Source organism: Struthio camelus, chromosome 1 (assembly GCF_040807025.1).
Source record: "Struthio camelus isolate bStrCam1 chromosome 1, bStrCam1.hap1, whole genome shotgun sequence".
NCBI lineage: Eukaryota > Metazoa > Chordata > Aves > Struthioniformes > Struthionidae > Struthio > Struthio camelus.
This window is the reverse complement of record NC_090942.1, coordinates 162,187,804-162,212,148: the sequence shown is the minus strand read 5'-3', so window position 1 is coordinate 162,212,148 and position 24,345 is coordinate 162,187,804. Positions and strand designations below refer to the sequence as shown.

The following is a 24,345-nucleotide window of genomic DNA, read 5'->3' as shown; positions in this document are numbered from 1 at the left end:
GCATAGCTAAGTCCTTTAAGACTGAGAGCAATGTCAGCGAGGGAGTGTGGTGCAGGCACAAATTACCTCCTTTCTCTTTCATAAGAAAGGAGCAAGAGCTTGCATTGCTGTTTCTTGGCATAGACACGAGTAGGGACAAAGCAGAAAAAAGCAGGGAACCCCTGTGGAGGGATTATAAAAAGAAGCTGTTGGGTGTCTCTGATGGAAGCAAGACTACGAAGTCTCTAAAAGGTGTCTTCTTGGAAAAAGAGTCTTTGTGTTGAGGATTTGGAGAGTTGTCTCATAATTTGCTATCTAAAATTAGAATTTATGGTAGAGGAAAGACACAGTTTTCTTCATAGCATCACTGCAGTTTTTACTTGCTGTTCTCATTAAACCTGCCTATAAAATTCTTAAGTCCAGAAATGTTATTTTAAAAAGTCATGTTTAATTATCCTACACAGTAAAATGCTGAAGCCTTGATACTGTAATGCACTGTATGGAGTTCCCTGTACCTTGTAATTGATACAAACTTTCTATTTTGCCATGGCAAATTCAGCGCACTGCAGGCATAAGAGTAGTTCCTGCCATACCATTACAAGGTAAGTAGGATTCAAGGTACGCAGGATAAATATTCTTTCTATCCTAGTTTTTTCTCTTCTGTTGGATATGTACAGGGACTTTGCTATTGAATTACATGACAACAGAACTGATTTAATATTTTGTTGTTCTAGGTCTATGACCATAGGAGATAATATATGTGGTGCTTATCTAAGGAGAGACGTTATACAAAGGCAAGGTATTATTACTAGACTAATTGTATTTGCAGAATTTAACTTAATAGTTTCTGGTTTTGTATTTCCCATACTTATCTTTACATAATACGGGAAGGACATACAGAAGGAAGTATAGTATTAAATTATCTAAATTAATTATAATAAAATTTATGATTATGTATGGCCAGAAGATTAAATAATTAGTCCTAGAACTGTAGTAAGGTATTATCATTCTGCATTCTTTATACCTTCTCCATGGATTAGAAATTTAGCTGTATTTTCTCCTACTGTTTGACAAATATACTACACTAGAAGAGAGAGAAAATGAGTTCAATCTACAGTTACGGGCCCATGCAGTGGTAATGGTGCTGATTTTTCACCAAATGAGACTAGGCCTCTAGCTGGTATGCTCTGAAGTTAGAGATTTCTTTTTGTACTGGCTATATTTTCAGTGTCAAAAAGAACTTACCTATTTTGTTTTCTTTGAAAAAAACTAGTTTATAAAAGTAATAATATCTCTTGTAGCATAGAGTTTCTACCGTCTATCAAAATCTGCACTCTTTTGATACAAGCATTTTACAGTGAAAAAAGGCCATCTGAAAACAAGTAAAAAGTAGAATTAGAAAGATGATGTTGCTAATCAATGGGTCAACTTTGCCAGCAGTCACTGAATTTATTTTTTAAGGATTTATTTACATTTTATGTTGTTGTTCTGGAGAGTGTACTTCGATCTCATTTGTGACTCTAGCTACATGCAGAATTGGCAACCTAGCTAAGAAGAAAAGTTTTAAAAAAACCCAAACTTTTGCTTCTGTTTATGATGTACTGGGACTTGTAATAATAAAATAAAAGAAAAAAATAAATACATGAAATAAAATCCAGCCAAAGGGTATAAGCTGTGCTTGTTGGTCCATGCAGAATGAAATGATTAAGAGGTATTAACTCTCATGAAGCTAAAAGCCTGCATATCAATGGCCTTTCAGCTCCCCAAGTCTCAGTCAGCCAGCCTTAGCAAGCCAGAATGAGACTTCACTTCTGGGACCGTTCCTGTAGACAAGGAGTAATGCTTGCAGTAGCAAGATCTGCTGGCCAGCATTGCGGTTCACCCTGCATGTGCACAGGGTGAACGTTCCTCTGCCAGAGATCCATCTTCCATTTCCCCTGAAGCAGCAGCTTTCGGTCAGCTGTGTTCACAACTATGGTCAGACCCCACGGTTAGGCTTCCTGAGGAGCTATTTGGCATTTCTTCTGGTGAGAAATGTGGTGGGCTGGGTGACTTTCACAGAAGAAGTTATAATGAGGCAACTGAAGTGGAGTGAATCTTGTGCCTCTCCTTCCAGCAGGAATGAATTTTACTTCTAGTAAATAGCAGCAGAGATTTTCATCAATGACAAAGAGATGTAAGATATGGATCCATTCTTTTAGTGTATTTTTAAATGTATATTCATAAAGATAATGTTTTTGGTTACTCTGTAGCTTGCAATGAATTTGCCATATGGCCTCAGTTTAGAAAAATGCTTGATTCACAGAATGTTATATTGCATTTTTCTGTTGGGCGGGAGGATGTGGCAGTCATGACAGAGGACACACCAACTTGTCCTCTTCTCCTTGAGGTGACAGGAACCCGCATTTCCTGCCTTCTAGGGAAACATGGTAGAAGAACAGGCTACAGAGTATTGTGATAAGGCTTAAATGCTGCTTGGATGAAATTCTTTCATTTTGCTTGGCACACTTAAGTACTACCTAAGGCCAAACTAATAAAAATGAGAGCAATATAGCGGCTGAGAGATTAGGGCTGTTAAATGAGGTAGTGTATACCACCTCCTCCAATTTATATTAATGTCTTCTACACAAAATGGAGTACTTCTACACAATGGAGTACAAAGCTGAGCTGCTTTGGAAAGGTGCAGTAGGCAAAATAAAGAATAAAAGCCTCCTAATTAAATGCACTAACCAGCTTACTGCTGGACAACAGTAGAGACATTAAATCCATCCCCTTGCTGCTTTTGAAAATGTTGCCTTTGTCTAGATCTTTTCATCCTTTAGAATCAGTGGAGAGTGGAAGGCCCTGAAAGGTGATTTATGTCAACTTATCTCCTTTCTTTGGTGACAGTAGGAGCCGGATGATTTAATTAGACTGGGCATCTGAACTTCAGTTGGCAAAGTTAGCAGAGGTGGTTCACACACTACATGACACCATTCTGGAGAAAATATTGGCTTTATCTTAAAAAATAAGATGGGCATAATTCAATATTCTTGAATTGATTTTCCTAAGCTTAGAAGGTGACAGGAATGAGGAGACAAATACTACTCAAAAAATAGAGAAAAATACTGCTCGGTGAAATGGAGAATAGTTAAGAGAGCTGGCCAATCAGATAGCTAAAACATATGGAGTGAGATGAATCAGGCCATATTATGAAATCTCACTGGAGAAAAAACTTAACATGTAATAATATTGGAGCACATAAAATGTTTGTGCATTTTATGTGGATGATTGTATTTAAAAAAAATGGCAGAGACTGTAATGAGCAGTAATTTCAATCAGAGCTTCAAAAGCAGTACTTGAGTTGCTGAATAGCAGTACTAAATATGGTAAACAGCAGAAGAGCCATCTCCTCTACTGTAAAATTAAACAGGTTCCTTGAAACTAAAGATGCTATGATGACTTATATCAGCTGAAGAGCTGCCCCATGAAGTTTATCAGTTCCATATTGAAATATAAATTGGAAGGCATGTATAATAATGACTTCAGCTGCTTCCCGTCAGACAATGTTTAAGGCTGCATGCTGTGTCTGGGGGCTGTCTCATCCAAAAGGGTCCTAGAAGGAAGGCAGACCTTCTTCCAAGGTGGGGAGGGGAATTAGAAAAGGTAGTGGCTGTTCGCTTTAGTGATGAAAGGAAAGACAAACTATCCCTTTATTCTACACAGCGCTGGTTTTACAGAGGGCTGAAGTATGGACTTTGATTTTACAGTAACAAATCTCAAATAATATTCAGACAAATAGTATGAAGAGCAAAGAGTGCAGGCATTAGGATCAGGTTTGTCTAAACCTCTCAACAATCATGTTACAGCACTCCGGGCAAGCTGCAAGCTTGAGAGCAGAGAATGACAATAATCAGGCTTCATTGTCACAAGGGCAGGTGCCAGTCTTCAGAGCGTACCACAGAATAAATCAGATGAAGGCTTTGCAATCTGGCCACAGTAAAAAGATACTGAGGCCACGTTGCTGGCTTGTGGCTAAAACAAATGACAAAATTAGTTAATTCACTCATTACTTCAGGAGGGTTCTCCTTCCTCGGCAGAAAGGTCATACCTCTTCATAAATAAGGAAGAAACACCCACTTCTTTACTTCTTCGGTTCTGATTCCCCCCATCTCCTCTTTTTCCTTCTCCGTGGCCTCTGATCTCTCTCTCTCTCCCTCCGTGTCTTGCAGGGATGGAATTTTTATAGAAAACAATTGTTCAGCAGACTTCTCGATCCCTTAAAAAGATAACATTAAGGGAAAAAAATCCTGACCTGATTGGGATAATGGCTTTATTTTATGCGAACCATCACAGAAGATTTAAAAGGTTAGTGACATGTGTCTTTTACATAATAGTTTCTCATTAATCATGGGAAGTATCAAATCAGCTTAGAATTTTGTTTTTCTTCAGAGCATAAATTAATTATATAATATATGCAGGGAGGAGGGGAACCCACCACCACCACGATAAAAAGAGCACCTGTTCAATTCCTGTACCAACTGACAAAGCAGAAAGTTTTCAAAAATGACTTCAGGTAGAAACTTAAACAAATCATAACTTGTATTATGTCTTTTGTATTCTTTAGAGGTTTTTAGAGCTATTGTCCTTACCTGAACCTGCCTGTATTTTCAGGGTACAAAAAGGCACTCAAATAATATGAACAAGTTTATTCTGAACATTCTTCATGGAGGCAATACTATAGCTTCCCTGGAGTGAAGCAAGGAGAAATAATACCGCAAATCTGTAACACCATGCGAGCATAGGCTTCTCTGTAGAGCGGAAGGGCACTCATGCAACTCTGATGGCAAGGTATGTTCCCTTATCTAACTGGAATGGGACAGGTATCTCTTTTGAATATTGCCATCTCCGTGTTGTCATGTTATGAAAGATATGGAAGGAAAAAGAAATGTCTTAGCTAGTCTTACCCACCCAAATAATCCTTCAGGATCTGAAAATCTCAGAGACAAGCTGTTCGGAGAGGTGGGATCTTATCATTCAGAATATCCTTCCTTCTTTTCTTTTTAATCAAATATTGGATATCTCAGCTGAAGACACCACTCTCTTCCCTATGTGCATGTACAAAATACACTCATTCTTGCTCAGATTTGAACAGAACTGTTTACAGTGCAGTCCTGATTATGTTGCTCAATATAGATGTTCCAGGAAATGGGATATGCCATATAAACATGGGTATGTTGTGTCAGTGAAGGTGAACTGACTAACTCTAGGGACAGTAAAGGATGTTCTGGTTAACAAATGAAAAACGGTCTGGCTTTATATCAGTTCTTATTCATATCAATCTAATGGAAAACAGATGGCCTATTTATGGAAGTTGAGTACTAAAGGACATTCTCACCCTTATGATGCTCCCACTAATGGGTAAAATGAACCACTTCTAATATCTTAGAGAGCCGTCAGCTGCTTTAGATACTAGGTATGCTTGATTAGCTCTCACTGTATTTGCACCTTATAATGTAATATGGCCTCAAATGAAACACAGGTAGATGGTATTTTAACTTGAGTGCTCATGCTGGAAGTAACATGATTTTTTTGCTCCTTCACTATAGAAGAAATATGAATAGACTAATTATTTTTTTAAAACTGTAAGTTCCTTATTTTCTTTAGTCACATTGGTTGGTAAGCTTGAATCTAAACACATATTTTTTAAGATATAGTACATACAAACATTATCCCTATAAATAATATGACTAATAATACAATAATTTGAGTGCTATATTGCCTATAAAATAATGAAAAATGCCCCCAAGGAAATTGACATCTCATTTCCAAGTTAAGATATGCTGAACAAGTGGGCCATTGTTTTAAGAAAATCTAGGTGCATGCACTTGTTCATTTATTCCTCTTGTATTGTAGAAAGGATATGTGTTGTTAAATTGTTTAATTAACTATTGTGAAATAGTGTATTATCTTCGTATACTAAAGGATTATTTAAGCAGAATAGAAAATAAAAAATATTGTGCTTTACTTGCTGCATTTCAGAAGCGGTGGCCTTTGCTGGCCTTTTAAAAATATAGCTACCAGGCTTTTTATTTCTTCCTTCTGCCTTTCTCTCACTTTTAATCTTAAAGGCTTAACTGTGCACATTGGGAATAGTCCCACTGTAATCAATTGAACTAGTAATACTTTGTAAAGGTACGTGGAAGTGAGTTTTTGGAATATTTAGAATGTAGTACTCTTCCAAAGACAAATGAAAACCAAAAGAAAAATTGTCACTCAGAGCCAGATGGCTTGGTATATCTTTTTTTTTATTCTATTATCTTTTAAAATTTTATTTCTATCAAATACCATTTGCTTTACTGAATGATTAACATCTATACGATCTAGCTCTGTATATTTCTTTTACTCCTATGCGTTCCTTGCAAATTCTTATTGTAGCCTGGGTATTTTCATGCACTTCTCTGTTGCTGTTGTATTGTTTTTCCTTATCCTGCATTACAGTTTATCTATATTATAAAATGTAGTCTTTCAATCATATAAAGAATGGAACATTGACTGAGGCTCATATTAAAAGAATGGAAATGTTCTCCTAAAGCAGGGTTGGAGGTTTGTTTCCTTGATTACACATTTTGGTATTTTCTGTGTTAATTTCACTTTGCTTTCTTCTATCAGAGGAAGACGGATAAAACTGCTTATGAATTCATCTAATCTGCCCTTGTACTTTAAATCCTTTGATTGTCTTAAAAGCTCTTGGTGGCCTTTTGCACTTAGTGCATCTACCCAATTTTAGTGCTCTGGTTTCCATGGCTTCCAAACGTTATTCATTTTGTTTAATAAATATCATTACTGACACTCATCTTTCCAGCAGCTAGAGCAATTTTATCCAAGTGAATCCCACAATAGTTTCTGCAGTCTGACTTAATGCGATCCTGAAAATTAATTTCCCATGCAACTTCTGCCATTAGGAGTGAAGTGGTTGCATGCTGAACTGATTTTCCTCAGAGTTCTGAACCCCAGCGCCGGCCTCACTTCTGGTCAACATAATTGTAGCCAGGCAGCAATAAAATACGCTTGAAGTGAAGAGCCTTTAAATGTTACAAGATCAATTATATTGCTTGGTCTTTTCTAGGAGCCAGCACTGACATAATCAGACTTGTGAGCTACCATTATTGGTTGCTGAGAAATGCTCCCTTCTTTGTCCAAAATGAATATACCCTCTCACAAATTGCAGAACTTTGCTTTAACGAAAACAAGACTTCTCGCTGTCTTTTACTGTTGCTATATTGCAGCTCCAGAAATATTTACTGAAAAGTATGTTGCGATGGAGACAAAAACCTGTGTCAGGTAGGAAACATTTCTATAGGATAGAATTCAAATTTTACTGTATAGATTTGTACCTTTGATAAAGATTTTTTTCCCAAATACCATGCAAAAGTATATATTTTCATGCCTCAAATATTGTCATCAATTTGTAAAGACTCAGCTAAATATAGCCAGTCTATTTGTATGAGAGGGATAAGAAGGCTCAGTTTATCCAGTTTGATAGGACAGCAGAGATAATTACATAAATAAGGACAACTCAGCATGGGTGAATTCTCATGATCATGTGATCTGGTAAAGTCTGAGTTACAGAAATGCCAAGCCTAGAAAATTTTGTACTTCCAAAAGAAAAAAATACACTGATGAGAAAGGGAGTGTCTGTATGTAATTTGTGTGTTTGTGTTTAGTGGAATGTTTCTCTGTTTTGATAATTAAAAAGTACTCAAGGGATACTGAAGTTTTAATTTCAATCAGTGTTTTTTTCATATACTACAAAGAAACTGAAAAGAAAATCTGAGAGTTATTTCCTTCACATTCTATTGGCTTACTACACCTGTATTTTTAAGAAGGGTAGTTATTTACAAGCCTCATATTTCAAAAGAAAATAGGATGGTTTGACTTGACTGCTCGATGGCACATTTCAGGGCAAAAAACCCTAATGAAATGTTGTTTCAAGAAAATTAAAAAGAGAGAGATAACTGAACCATGTACAGTAAATAATTGTTCTAGAGAAGTCAAGGAGGTCTCTAATAACTCAGTTTTACTAACTAAACTAAACACTGGCAGTTTACTTTGAAAAAGATCAAGTGTTTAAATTTAAGAAGCTTCACAGAATTACTCTGTTTGTAGGTATCCGTGGCAATGAATAGCAATATACGTGTGTATAAAGTGGTAAATGCTCTGCCCAAAGTCGTCTTAAATCAGTGCTTCAGAATTCCTACACTTATTGTAAAATATTGACTTTTCGTAGCAATAAATTCACTTTTGGGGTTGCTTGCCACTGTCTGAATACCAATGTGATGTAAATGAAGAAGTGACACCCAGTGATTGGCATTCTTCTTACTGCTGCCAGCCTTTCAGTTGGTACCAACACACAGGATCCCAGTGATTTGTATGCAGTGCTAAATCACTCTATCTACTGCCTAACTGTGCAGCAGATGTATTTGACCATAACGTCTGATAGCATTCAGTAAGTAATTTCATGTTGAACTGTTTACTCAAATGCTTGACTTTTTGGCTCTGTTCACTAACAAGTTCCATAGAAATGAACTGTGGGGCTACCCGAGACTCTCCTGTCTCTTCGCTTCTAGTTTTAATCTTCTTCAGACTAGCAGTGGACCATTAATCCTGAAAGAAAATGTATTTGGTCTCTTAAGAGACATTGGTTTAATGTTCTGTGCCATTACTTCAGCTACGGACAGGCAAACAAAGACAGGTTCCGCTCTTTTCAGAACTGCTGTCATTCATCCTGATAAAGGACTCTGCAGCTTACAACGGAACATCTTTGTTTTGTATAAGTGCTGGAAATAAATAATGGTTTATATATTAAGATTTCTGTTTACACTTTGTCAGTAGGATTTTTACCACTTTCATGAAAGGGAGTACAGTAAAGACAGATGAATGAGACTTAGTTTAAAACGTAGAGGCTACCGGCTATCCTTCCCTGAGCAGATAAAAAAGGTTGTCCTGCTCTCTCTGTGAAAGTTGAGGGAATAATCCTGTTGATTGACTTTTGATTTTTCATATTAAAATAACTTTATATTCACGGATGTGAATGCTCACAAGTATTAGCCCCTTGCTTAACCTCTTACAAATAACAATGTTCCGTAATTTTTTAGTCTCTATGAGAACGATGTTGGACAGGTGCTCTAAGCCTGAGAGTTAATGAACAAATACTTTCGAACAGAAAGGACCAAATTCTCTGGTGGAAAAAAACTTCAGTTCTAAAAAATTCATTGGGAACTCTGCTACTGTAGAAGAAGATGATCTGCTCCTAATATTTTATTTATATTTCTACAGTCTCATCCTTTGTCTTTCTTTCCTACATCTGTATGTTTGCTCTGGAATATAGCTATCAGTCTCCTAGGTTGCCTTTGGGAAATACATTGGGAGTTCCTCCAAAGGAGACAGAAACGCAGAGCAAAATCCTTACCGCAATATACATATAAAGAAGAATAAAACCAGTTAGCATTATTAGAATGTTGCAGCATATATCATATCCCTTTTTCAGCATCACTCCAGGCAGAAAGATCATATTGCAAACATAAAATGGCCTTTTTTTAGCAAAGACACTAGCCCCTAGAAGTCCCTAGAAAAGAGCTATATGCCAGGAAACTGGAACGGAAGAAATACTACAAGGATGCTGAACGGTTTTCCTTGTAACAGCAGAGAGCATGTTAGATTTCAAATAAAAGACTTTAACAACCTGCCAGAGTAATAACTATGCCTTCTATACCAGGGCCTCTGGCCACATTCATCTCTGAGGATTAATCCTGTGGGAGAAACAAAGAACAGTCAAAGCTAAAGAAAACTTTTTCTGTTCCATGAGGATGTTAGAGGGCTTGACAGAACAGAAAAAAAATGAACAGCATTTTCATGTAAGACAGTTAAGACAATTTAGGCAACTGGGGTGGTGGCACAGAGAAGGCTTTCAGCTGTTCTACGGTTGTTCTGATTGGGAACAGGCAGCTTCACATTTTTTAAAAATAGGCATTTTTACTGATTATTTTAAATTACAGATAACTTTGCTAGTTATTATTTTCAGTTCCACAGAGGACCTCTTCTAGACCATGACAGTAATAGTTTAAAAGGGGTTGTTGATCCCTGTGATCCCCTTTCTAGCTTAATTAATGAATGAATGAGCTATTTATATGTTTGTTAACAAATCTGTATGTTTGTAAACATTGCTATGTTGGTCTGTACCAGTTCTATTAGTAGTGTTAAAAATAGGATATCTTATTCTAACAAACTACTGATTTTCACTGTCTAGACATTTTGATAGCATATTTTGACAGGAATAACTTGCCCACTGTTTCACTGACAGTGGAAAAAACTCCTGAGAAACAGTGAACACAGGCTTTAGACATCCGTTTTACCTCAGCAGCTGAACCGTCTGCAGAAAAAGGAAATGTTCGCAGACCAGAGTGGCAATATGCTCAGGAAGCCTTCTAAACTTTAAAATAGACGTTATTTGCAAACAGCCCAAAAATGGGAGCTAAAATAACCTTTTCACCGTAGGATTAGCTTCCATCCTGTGCACCTCTGTTTTTTTGTTATGTTAGTTGGCAGCCTATAGTTGGCAGTGGCTGTTTTTAGTTTAAATAATGTCATATTTGCATTTATTTTTATTTCAAAAGATGACGCTGAGGTCAGGAGAGGTGGTAGAGGACTTCTTTTCCAGAGAGTAGAGCACTAGCCATTAAATACATGTCAGGTGAGTGAGCCATGGAGTAACTTTAAGTTCTGCCTGATTTTTTTTCTCTGTAATTTTCCATTTCAACACATTTTAATTTCAATACCTGAATATGGAAATAATTCTATACAACTGTTTATTTTTTATCCCGTTGAGTTTAATTTTATAAAGGAAAACAAAATTAACCAAACCACTCACCCCACAAATAAGTGTCAATAGATGGATCCAGAAGTTTTCTGCATATGGATTTTTTAACATACTATTCTATTTCTAACTCACTTTGAGAAATAATTATTAAAGGAGAGGAGGCCATTGACAATCACTCTGAATTTCCTGGGGTGGTGGCACAGAGAAGGCTTTCAGCTGTTCTACGGTTGTTCTGATTGGGAACAGGCAGCTTTACATTTTTTTAAAAATAGGCATTTTTACTGATTATTTTAAATTACAGATAACTTTGCTAGTTTGAGGTAATGGAATGCCAGTTCAGGTATGAAGTTTTGTGAAGTGATGTAGCATGTTTAGGAGCATATTTCACTCTTGACAGTAATAATAGTGAATTAATATGTCTCAGCAAGTTTCAGAAAATCTAGTTCAAATTTAGTGCTATTTATCTAAGTTTGGCAGAGCTGTAAGAATTAAGAAATCATGTCATGATTTCAAATTAGTAACATAGATACTTAGGAGCTGTTAAAAGTCTGGGTTAAACATGAGAAAACGCTATGAAAATGTTACTTTGCACATTCAAGTTGATTTATTTTACAGAAGCTAAAAACTGGGTGCAAGTTTGATTTTTTTTTTCCCCTGAAACATACTCTAAACTAATCTGAATTTTAATTTCAATGTTGAATAAATCTTTAGAAGACTCAGGACAAAAGTGTCCCCAGGCTAAATCCCATTTCCTTTATTCCGCAGCTGACCCTCTGATTGTCCCTGAAACAGTGTTAGCAGAAGGAAATCGTGCCTATGTTTGCATGGATGACGGGGGTGAGTGTGCGGTGAATGGGTATACGGTTTTCTCTCCTTGTTGCTATTTATATGTTCCTTTCTCAGTTGGCAGAAGCTGACAAACACCTAGTTGTGTAACCTGGGAGAGGATATGCTGCAGACTCACACGGCCCCAAAGAGAAATGAGTGGCACTGTGTGAGAAAATCAAATTCTTCAGGCTAGTTGCGCAGACAGTCTTATTACACATTTGAAGAAATGACAGTGCAAATCATTCCTTTTGATACAGCAAAATCAGCTACTTTATCCATCTTTTGGGGAGTTGTGGTGAGCAGGGGCTGTAATGGGCCTGATCTCCTTCAGGTTTCATTTTTAACCAGTAACTGTGCTTCCATAAGAATGTAATGCTAGTATAATCTTTCTCTAATTGGTTATATTTGAACGCTTTTGTTTGGAGAGGGTCAATGAGTTTAAAGAAACCTATCTGAAACACTATTACTGCTTATTAGCCTTTTTTTGAAAAGTCTTACATTCAGTTTCTCTCTGTCTCTTGCTGTTACAGTGGTATTTAAGTCCTCAACAGCAGTTAGGAAGAATATGTAGCCTATCCCTAAACATGCTCATAGGATAACCAAAGTATAAGGATATCAGTATACATATCAGCATGAGTGGTGGAAACTAGCAGGTTTTTAAAACTTAAGGCTGAGTTGTAACTTGACAAAATATATGTCTTCTGAAAGGTAGATGAGGCCAGCTGTTGTACACCACAGCGAAGGCAGCTGCTATGTTCCCTACGTTATATAACTATATAGATATAGATATACATGCCTATGCTATAGACACGTATATCTGTGTCTATCTAGATATAGAGATACAGAGATATATATGCATTTGCTAGAGAAAACTGCTGTCATCAAATCCTGCAGCAGGGACAGAACTCAAAGGTCAGATCAGTAAGATAAGGGGGCAGGGAAGTCAAGTTGAATCCATTATTTAAACAACATGATTTTCAATTCTTTTGACATGATACGATTAATTGTTCACATATGCAATCACTTAAAAGACATGAGGCTTCTGTAGGATTGCTTTAACTCTTTATTTGTGGCCTTTAAAGGCCTTTCACAAAGTTGCATATAGAATAATTTTCGTTTTATGATTTCAGCTTTCTTAGCAAAATATGGTTGCTTATGACTATAACATTAAAGTTCTCAGTGGAAATATGCACAGAGATTAAACATATCCCCAAAAAGGAGAAAATGAATGACCTGTATATTTATAAGAAATATTCATTGGATTTTCCTTTAAATGAGGGTCATTTTAGAGATATGCTGCATTGACTTTCTTGTATATCATATTATACTGAATTGTATGTCTCATTACACTGTGTTATCACTTCATGGTATTGTAGTTTGCACGGCGACAGTAAGAGTATAATGTAATGTGATAATGTACTATAGCTGTGAAATGCTATTAACTGATGACGCTCTAGGGATTCAATAAAATACGCCATTTCGCTAATCTCAGTTCCAGAGTCTGTACGAGAGAGCTGAAGGAAACACTTGCCTTGAAAGGATTTTCTGGGTTTACTTACCTGATTTGTGATCCCTATGACTTATTACTAGCTGCCATTTCTATAGGATTCTACTGTTGTTGATACCTAGAATTTGCTTGTCTATAGCAGTAATGCTGCAATAATCCTTTTACTGCATGCTATTAAAGTAGTGGGACTTCTTGTGGAGACTATCGTTTATTTTAGAAGGTTACTAATGTCTCAGCTGAATGTTTGACCCCATCTACAGCGCAAACTGAGAACTTAAAGAGACAGATTGACCTGGGAAGCCTATGAAAATTGACTCTATAAAAACAATAACAAAAAATAAAAAAGGAAAGTATAATGCTCCTTACAGTATCTCTGTTTTTGTCAAAAGCTGTCAAAGTAAGTCTGCCTCCAATTTTTTGTATTTTAAGACCACTGGAGCAATATTCTACCAACAAGAAACACTGGGTGATCAATTGTCTCGCATTAAAAAGCATATTTAACCTTGAGTTATCATGATTCAGACACAGAACTTCCAATATGATCATATAGGAGACTGTTGCTTTTAATCTTCATTTACAACAACAAATGTATTTTATTGCTCAAGGAGGTTGTTAAAATGTTATATATCTATGACAGATATACAGCTTAGCTGTTGGCATATGGCTAACCAAGTTTTTCATTTTAAATGACATGACATTGAATCTGAGATTGGTTATCATCAGTATTATACAAACTAGACCGGTGCCTTGATAAGCCTTCTCTGTGAGGAATATCTCCCTTATCTTTGTTATTTGCCTGTCATGAGACAGAATAGTTGCAGAGGTATCAGAGTAGTGAGGTTTTGGTTAGGAGGTTTTTTTTTTTTTTTCCACTTAAAAGTAGGCAGCCATTTATAACTGCTAGGTATATTTCATTTCTTCAGATGGGAGAAACATCTCAAAGCATTTTTTGATGAACCTAAGTGCTTCCATGCATTACAGCAGAAATTTGGTACTTCTTGGAAAGATTGTCTTTACATTAGGAATATGTGCTTAATGAAAAGCTGATCTAATCTGGACATACTATATTAAAAAAATTATTTCTATTTACACCCAGCACAGCCTCATTAGGATCTGGTAGTGAAATTCTCAGAAGATTTCTTGAGAAAATAGGGCAGAATGGAAGAATGGAAATACATGTGCAAGGATTTCAATGTAGAGCATTCTCAAACATGGACTTTTTTACCACTGAAGCTATAATGTGACAAAGTTGTTGAAGACCCTTATTATGTATATGCAAAACAAGTACAAATTAAGATTGTCCAAGATACTTACTGTGGTAAATTGGTTTCTGTGGCTTCTCCACAGTGTTATGTGTTAATGACTTTAAATAACATTTCAAGTGACATTTTAGTAATGTAGAAACTTTAATTCCACTTTTAAAAAATGTTTCTCTATGTTTGTCTACCTTTTCCATTGGAGCTACCAACTTCTTTTACCTTCTGTCTCTGCTAGTGTATGGTAAACTGGAGCAGAAGGTGGTGGATATTACGAGTGTTCCCCCCGCTCACTTCTCTTGCTTGAGTCTCCTGCCACAGAAGTAAACTAAATATATGTGCAAAAACATTATTTTTTTGGAAAGAAGGAGGAAGGGAAGGAAGAAAGGATGGAAAGGAGGGAGGAAGGGAAAGAGATAGGGAGGATAGGATGGAAGGATACTCACAAAGGGCATTTAGAGGCCTATATTTCACTCTAAGCAGAAGTCAGGTGCCTACTACTAGTGACTTAGAAAAGTCCTGCCTAGCTGCCTCTGGACACTTAAATACCCCAAGTTTTTATTCCAGAGGTTTTAAATTTTCTAACATACTATGTTCCTATTCCATTTCACCTGTCTTACTGTGGTACTTTTAACCTACCTGGGCTATCTGGGATTCATGTATAGTCCTGAATTTCCAGTAGTGCCCAGTCAGATGCAGATCTGTGTTCTCCACATGTATTTTACAGAGAACTTTAACTTATAGGTAGGCTTTTAAATTCCATTCCAATTGTATAACTCACAGCTACTATCATGCTTAATGTGACCTATGTCTTTTTGCATAGCTAATCTGAGTTATTTAACAGAGTAGTATATTGTTACCTTCCTAAGTATATACTGAAGTTTGAACCAACCAAGAGCAGTAGGACTCTAGTCAAAATGGCACATGCTGCACCCATTGGTGAACTCCACAGAAAGTGCTAAAACCTGTCAGCTGAAACAGGCTTTGAAGAAACCTGAGCAATTACTGGCTTCAGCTGCTCTTGCTGTCTCACTTGGTGGATATTTTCTTTTTTCTAATTAATAAGAAATAAGTGATGGCATCCATCATTCCTCCCCAGCTGAAGAAAACCAAATATAATATAACATTACAAACAAATTCACAGAATCTAAAGAGTTTGTGCTGTATTAAAATGGTCTCAACACCTTTAGTAAAATGAGGGCTTTCAAAAGGTAAATGGATGTTAAATCCTGAGATGGACTTTACTCCTTCCTGTTATTTGACCATCTAGAGTGTAATGAAGTATGTATATCATAAACTTACTACACTGAATTTGATTATGAATTACATTGCTTTTCACTAGGTAAACAAAACAAGAAGGTACAAAAAACATTGATGCTTTCATTGGAAAGCATTAATAATAATTTGCATGTTAATTTACTTCTGAGAGCTCCTCATGGTGATTCTAATGAGAGAATCATCAGTTCTGTGTGTTTCTATATTATAACCATGCCTTTGATTATCTCCTTCATTATCTCCTCATATTATATTACATCTTAATCTCTATATACAAGTCATTCTATAGATCTTGAATTTAGAATAGTATTTTCTGCCAAAAATTTAGTGCGGCAATAACATCTTCTGACCAGTTCTGGTCTGTCCATAGAGCTAGTTAACTGGAATTTAGAAATATTGTTCGGTTTCTGGTATCTTTTATCAGTTGTCACTGATTTATTATCTATAAAGGTTTCATTTACTTAAAAATTACTCCAGTCATTTATGTTACTATTTAAGAAGCTGTCACTGTCCTGAAGCAATTTGTCATTTACCTACTCTACTTCACATGTGCCCTTTTAGTAAACATTCTGAAAAACGAATATGGTGAGTCTTCTACAGAGTCCCTTTTGTGAAACTGCACTGTTTAAAAAAAAATTCAATCAGCCTTTTGATCTGCTCATAATGCTGAGATAGATGCTCATGGCTTCATTTTTAGTTAAATTTGGGTTTTAGTCCTCTTAGAGCTTTTTTAAGGTCTCACTGTTACATGGATGTGAGGTGTGGTTTAAATGCTTGTAGGACGGTTTTTGCACACCAAACGTTTCTTCAATTTTTGGTTTGTATGTATGCAGACCATTCTTCATCATGAATACTCAATTTCGGTTTTATATGTGTGAACTGGAGTTACTTGAGATTTGCAGTATATCAGAAGTGATTCCTTTAGGCCTTACATTTACCATTATGATGTGAGTTTTCATTTTAGTATAGATGGTCTTCATAAAACTTGGCCAGCCTATCCCACTGCTTAAAAACTGTACAAACTCTAATCCTTTAGTAATAGAAGCCAAACACAAACATTTCAGTTGAGATTTCACATTTCGCTCAGTTCAGTTTTTGGATTCCTATATTTGGATCGCTCAGTCCTTCCTGAAAAGGCAAAAATACAAAGGCAGGATAGTTGACTTCAAACCTCTTTGAGATACGACAAGTTTGTCCATGGTTAACCTTTCTATTTACCCCTAAAGAACTTTGACCATCCCTGGCCAAACAGAGTCTCAGCTGATTTAAAGGTAATGGTCAGGGTTCATTAGAAACAAGCTGACAGGTTTTCTAAAAGCTGTCCGCTGAGTACCAAATGCCAGAGAAAATTTTTCTTAATCATGCTAAAACATCGCAGCTTGTTTCTGCATTGCAAAAAAGACTATTAATTATGAGTGTCTTTCCACATACGCATGACTTTTTATTAATGATGGACGATCTTCGAAAGGTTAAGCTATGAATAACCATGTTAGTGTCTGCACTCAGTTGATCAGAACAGTAAAATAGATCTGCTTCTGTGATGCCTTCACTCTTTGTGTAAAGCAGGCTGCTGAGACCTGCTAGAACAAACTGGGACCCTGCTAGAGCCCTCTAACATCGTCCAGCTCGAACCCTGCCATCACCGGCTAACAAATATATGGCCCCAAGGGCTTTCTTGGCCAACAAATGTGGGCAAAATGTAGTCTGGCCCCCCGACTCTGAAATATCGTGGACTTACAATGGGGGATCCCAAGGCTTTATAAATATGTTTGTAAAATATATATTATGAAACTAAGTAGTTAGTATGTGAAATGCTGATATTCTGACCCAGTTACATTTTAGGAGAAATGCTGATATTCCGACCCAGTTACATTTTAGGGGATTTCTGCTGAGCATTTGATACCATCTGAAGGAAGTGTATGTAAAAGCCAAACTTGCTACAAATGTGTGCATTCACTAAAATTGCTTTTATTGATTTAGTAGGCTACTATGTTTTCCTAACAGGAATGCATAATCCCGTGTATATTTTCTGACTTTATTCATTCTGACTGACTTCAGGCAATTTATTAGCACATTTGTTTAATTTACAGCTGTGACACCGGGGTTGCTGATTATTACTGAAAATTTTGCCAGTAAGGTGTTATTCAGTCATGTGCTTACGATATAAGAACTTTGTAATAGCACCACACCCGCTGCTGTACTCCAGTGTTGGCTGAAAAATTTAAAGAACAATTTTTCAGTTTAACATAAAATAAAACATTTATTTTTGAAAGCTAAAGTTATCCAGTGCTGAAATTGTTCCCTGACAAATGATTAATTCTTTCTCTAACTAATATAATCACTACTAGTCCTGAAATCTAAAGATCATTTCTTCCTACTTTACAGAAGACCCTTATTACGCTTAAAAGAGCCAGCGCATCTCACTTCCCTGCTTTGCAGCTTCTGCTGAGTGAACAGGCAGGCAGTCAGAGAAGGTAAAGTCTTTTGATTGGGCAGTTTTGCTGTTACCATAGAGACTCGTCGAAAACCTCAACTAAATGTATCCCTTAAAATGTCAAACACCGGAAGCAGGAGGGAAATTTCAGTGGAAAAATATATGAAAAGCATAAAGCTGTTATATTAGCTGAATTCACTGTGCTACTCCTTCATTCACTGTAGGTTAAGTAAATCCTGCTTCTGAACCTGAGGGAATTACTTCCTTCAAATACGGGCTTTCAATTGCCGTTGAGACACGAACTCTAATCTCGTTGGTAGGAGATGAAAATTAACTGTATCCACCAATGCCAGGCCTACGTGAGGCTTGATTAATTTGGATTTGATTCCCCCCCCCCGCCTTTTTTTTTAAGTAAACATGCGAGCAGTGAGCAGTCTTACAATATACGGAGCACTACACATACCTCTGATTTTATTTTCAAGGCTTACGAATGAGCCCCGTGCCGTTCAGTATCACAGCTTTCTATTACTGATTTCCACAGTGGGGGAGGAGGTGGTGGAGGGGGGTGGAGAGAAGGGAGGATTTCAGGTAGGGGGCAGGTGGCGGCTCGGCGCGCTCCTCGGCCGAGGCAGCCCGGCGAGCGGAGCGGCTTCGCAGCGGGGGACGAGGGGGCGCCCGGCGGCCGCTACCCGCCCGCCGCAGCAGCCCGGCGCTGCGCTGGCTCCTGGCCGCCTTCCGCCGCGCTCCTCCGTGCGGGAGGGCGGGCGGGCGCGCAGCCCGCCCCTCACCCGCAGCAGCGAGGCGGTGCTAAAGGAAAACTGCACACCTGATCTCACGTAACACCACCATCTTTTTTTTTTTTTTTTTTTTTTTTTTAAGGGAGTGACGTGTGCGTGAGGAAATGCGGACGTCAGATGGAAATCGTGCATCATGCGGTTCGGGATCGCTTTTAGGATTAACATCCTGGCAGATCGGGATCAGTTTTAGGATTAACATCCTGTCAGTTCTGGGTAGCCCCGTCATGTGGACGACTAAAACGCCTTTGCTAGAGTGGATGAATTAAGCCTAGTATTTATTTTGTGGTCTGGGGTATTGGGCTATGGACCAGGATTCCTAGTTCTTTAGTTCTTTTCCAGGTTTTGACAGATACTTCAGAGAATTTCACTTGATCTATGAAACTACCATCATAGTATTGGCTATATAAAAATATTCCATATACCTTAGGCCTATTTTTATTTTAGTAGCTAATTTTGAAAATATATGAATTCTTGTAATTGCTTATATTTGAAGGAACAGTGTACTGTAATACAGAAACAGATGTTGGAAAAACATAGGCATATGAGTCTCAGTTAAAATCTTTATTTCCTTGGAGGATAGTAGATAATTTTTTTTTCTTTGTGTAAAGCTTATCCTTAAAAATCAAGATTCCTACACATAGATAAGCACTTGGTAATATCTACCATTTGAATTAGGCTTAAGATCTAATGATAATTAATAATAAAAATGTAAACCTTTGTTAGTTATGTGGAACATATATTGTGGGTATACGTAATAACATATTATGAGTTTTTATGTTTGAATCAGTGCCTTCTAAACTAAAAAAAATTAACAGAGCTTTTCTGAAAGTAAAGCTTGTGTTAAGAGCTTTATTGTACAACGCTTACAACTTGACGACATTTACAGTTACAACATGATGTACACTTGAAAATTCTCAGAAAATTATTTTTTTCCTCTTCTCTTTTTCAATGGCAAAAATGAGAGAAGCAACAAATAAAAGATGGAAAAAGGAGAAAACTTTATGCAAAAGCCTTTTGTAAAGGAAAATATTTTTCAATATCTCTTGAAAAATATTCTAGACTTCTTTTTTTTCAAAAAATTCTGTCTCTTTAAAAGATATTGCATAGTGTTTTTTTTTTTTTTAATTATGACAAACTTTATGGTTGTCTAACCAGATTGTACAACATCATGGATATATTGAAATATCTTCCCGATGTCTAGTGAGCATGACGACTGTGGAAGTTCCCTATTTTGGTATCATATATAACGTTAAAATAAATAAACCATAGCAAAGTTAACCTTTCAGAAATGAAGTATTTGTGATTTTTTGAAAATGTACCACATTAGTTTCTGTGGTGAGAACTCTTAATCCTTTCTACAACAAAGAAAAAATCTTTAATGGGAGAAAGAAAGGGTTTTTAGTGAACTGACCCTTTTTAGTGATAATAATAATAACAATAACAACAACAACAACAGGAAATGCCTTGGCTAATCTTATCCATGGACTTAATACTCCTATCTAATGCAAAAAATATTTAAAGTAGCTTGTAAAATGACCCAATTAAATTCTTATGTGCTTTCTCTTGAGTGTTGAGGACCCTCCTATTCGTAAGAAGGAGGCTGAAAGTCAGAAAACTGATGCTCTGATGCAGTGCTGAGGCATTGCCTAGAAGAACAGAGTACAGATAACACTCTTTTGGAGTGAGGGACAAAACATTCATTACCGTCACCCCTTTTTTATCTCAGTTTCTGTCAAATTAGTAAAGGCAATTGCTGAAATCTCAGTTTATTTCCCCAGAGGTCAACATATGCCTACGCAGGCAGTGACCTCTTTTGCTGATAAACAGTAGCCTTAGAATTACTATATTTAGGAACAAATTATTTTTATGTAGTAAACTACCTTACACAATTCTGCCATGCGCTATTCAATAACAGTGAAGAAATTAAGAGAATATCAGGACAGTGTTTGGAAATTCAGTCAGGAAAGTAAATTTGGCTTTTACTGTTGGGAAACATTTTTTAAAATTGTTATCCTTACAGAAATTCAGGGGAAAAACAAACAAACAAACAAACAACCAAACAAACAGGCAAATAAACATTACTTATATATCACTCTGTTTTTAAAGACGAAATTAGAATTAAAGCTAAAGGACCTGTGTTAGCCCTTTCTGACCTTAGGATACTATATGCTTTTTAGAAAAAACATGGTGTGAGAAATCTTTTAATTTGTTTGTGTTATCAGAGAGAAATACATGAAATCACATCTACCATTTTGCAATTTTATATATCCTAACAAATAAGAAATTCTTATTGCTCCCCTTTATCTTTGTTTTACCTTCCAGGTATCACTCTGAAAATTAAGTAATATAACTTAGTAGTAAAATATAGCTTAGGTTTTAAACTCTTCTTGGGTTGTTGTTGCTTTTTTTGCTAGTGGATTTTGAATTTTGCTTTTTGGGGCTGCTGTTTTGCCGCAGTAAAATCTGTAATTTGAAATCAATGAAAACATTTTTCCCCTAAACCATAACACCCTCCAGAGGTTTACCTGGCTCGGTATATGTCGAAATCTCTGACCTTACAGTATTTGTAAAATACCGGTGGTAACTTCTCAGTTTGTCACATCAAAATTGTTTTTACGTCTCCAAGGAGGGTTCCAACTGTGATGTCAGTAACAACAAAGGTAAGGGCAACAGTTATGTGTCAGCTCTACTATATCTTCTGAGAGGGCATTTTGCCAATCTGACACATTGGCTGAAAAAGCCTCACACATACAAATCTTTATTTTCTTTCTAATTTATTTTTGGAGGTATGGTAGACTCTGAGCTGAATCTATAAAAATAAATAGGACAAGAACTGATATATAAGACCACCATATATGTAGTCACCGATGAACTGAAATTTAGTTTAGTTTCTTTCAGCTTTTGGAGAAAAAGATGTATAGCAACCTTTTCTCCAGTTTTGTGGTTTACTGTAGCAATAAGTCTTTTCCATTGAGTAAATGATCAGCTAAGAAAAAGTAAATTGCCTAAATAAAAGTAATTGTAAAGCAGTCTAAAGTTTCAGGCTGCATGTGTTGTTCTTTTTAATTACAACCTTTACCAATGATTTAACTTTTTCTTGTTCACAAGGCTATAAACGCTTATTCACACGGCTTTTTATTTACAAAAATAAAAAGAATTCTCATTAAAAAAGTATTTGTTTGATCGTTGTTTTTTCCTACAGTTTTAGAAGAAAAATATCTTGTTTTTATGCACGGCTGTTAGCAGAAAGATCTCTTGTCACTTCAGCATGTATGAAACAATTAGAGAAGAAGAGGACATAAATGAGATTCCCATCGTAGTAATACTAGGAAGTATTCTAGTATATTGAAGGAAGAGGAAAAATCCTCAAGGGAGCAGAAAAGTTGCAGGCAAGGGAAACATGATTAAATTCCATTTTTGGAATTTAAGGGAAGAATTAAATGAAAAGCACTGTCTGCGAATCTTCCTGGGCAGTTTCTGCTTAGAAAAATTCTAGAACAAGGGGAACCAACAGAAGTACTAGTCCATGGCTTTGGAGAAGGGGGAGAATTTATGAGAGCAGGGGGAGAGAGCTTTCAGGAAGAAATAAAGTTCTCCTGTTGAAAGAAGCAGTGAAATTTTCATTGACCTAAATAAAACTTCAGTGTTCAGCTAACAGCTTCTGAACAGAGCTGATCAAATCCAGTCGGGGAGGACCCATAACTTTGAAATCGATTTAAGACCAAAAAAAAAAAAAAAAGAGGGGAGGGGGATTATGCTACTAACAACGCTAGGTTTATGTCTTCCTTAAAAAAATCAGTATATGGCTGCCTCCGCTAAACTTTAAGATTGTTAACACAGTCCACAGCTCACTGAAGCTCGACATTACCTCAGGGAAACAATTGCTGTTTCAAACAGAGTAAGTTTGTATGTGTAGAAACAATTCATGATACACATTTACACTTTGAATTAATTTTTATTTAATGAGTGCCTAATAAAAAAATCAAATCTCAGTAAAGGTAATTTCCTTTTGTTTTATTGCATGAATAGCAGTCATGTAAAACCAGCTGTGTAAATGTGCATTCTTCTTTCAGTCATGTTATTCTAGGCAGAACTAGTAGCACTCTCTATTTTTAGAGTTGCTTGATACTCCCTGCTGTGCAAAGCTGTGTCTATTACGTCAGCTTTGCCAAACTTTCCTGTTTGTGCTGAAAATTACCATGGTAAATATCCTCCTGAATGTTTTTAAAAAGTTTCAGTCATAAAGGTATAGCTCTGAGAATGAAGCCAAAGAAAAAGTAAATTGTATTTTCTTAGATATACTCCTTGAGACTCTTTAAGAAAAATGCTTTAATGTCCCTATGCATTGAAATAGTAATTTAATATTTTGCAGGCATTAGCTCTTGTGTCAAGGATGACCCTTCTACCGTCGCTGACAGTGATTAAAAATTTAACTTAGTTATATACTTTGAATGGTTGGTTTATACACATTCAGTAGAAGCTTACTACTGGAGAATAACAGCTGATATCTTCAAAGAGTTCACCTTCACTGTGTGTGCCAAATCTCTGAAATATTGGACAGTGCAGTGCTCTAACCTCATCCTCGGCAGAGGCAGACTGGATGTTTTAGGCAAGATGTGTCCACATTAAGAGGCACTTGAGTGTGACATTTGAAAAGCATACTACTGCATAAGCAGAGTACCGTATGAATGCATGCTTATTGCTTCTGACACCATTTTAGTTGCTTCTGACCCAGAGCAGTATATACATATAAACACAGCACTTGTCTAGTCTTATTAGCATTGCTGACAAAACACTACTTTTGCTTAGGCGAAGAGCCATGCTCACATAATTATGGATTCTGGTACCTGCACTAGATGTTTCAAATCTGCTCTGGTTTTCTGTGCTTCATATTGCATTGTGCCAGGTAGATACACCCTTAAACATGACGTTTCCAGTGAGGTATCTTGTCAAATTTAGTGAAGAGCAAATGGTATTCAACCATCCAGCTTAAATAAGCAGGAATGAGAAACTGACTTTTGAGGTGCTTGCATGGCCACGTGTGCCATTGAGCCTCTACTGAATTATCAGTCAAGCAGCAGAAAGTCTATTTGTTCCAGCAGAGTGATGTCTTGGGACGCTGTCATGGGGCTGCTTAAACAGTGGCTACTAACAAGCCCAGAGACAGACCAAAACGATGCAGAGATACGATTTACTAGCTGTTTATCAAACTCCTAGAGTCCCACTGTAAAGACTGTAGGGTTCAAAAAGGAAGGGAAGAGACAATGTTCCCTTATTTTTCTTTCTGTGTTTATTAATGTACTTTCCAAGTGTTGATGATATGTTTATTGCACAAGTTATGTTTATTATAAAAGAATAACACACCCAAAAGACACTTCCTCAAATAAGTTATTAGTGTCTGCACATATTTC

General features: G+C 36.6%; 1 long non-coding RNA gene across 1 annotated transcript; it reads right to left on the bottom strand.

Moving 5' to 3' along the window:
• Positions 1 to 1,413: 1,413 nt before the first annotated feature.
• Positions 1,414 to 18,927, bottom strand: LOC138065811 (uncharacterized). Its single transcript, XR_011138879.1, has 3 exons — positions 18,601 to 18,927; positions 4,070 to 4,237; positions 1,414 to 3,993 (listed from the first exon to the last, which is right to left on the bottom strand). It is a non-coding gene; the product is annotated as an uncharacterized lncRNA (long non-coding RNA).
• Between the last annotated feature and the right edge of the window lie 5,418 nt (positions 18,928 to 24,345).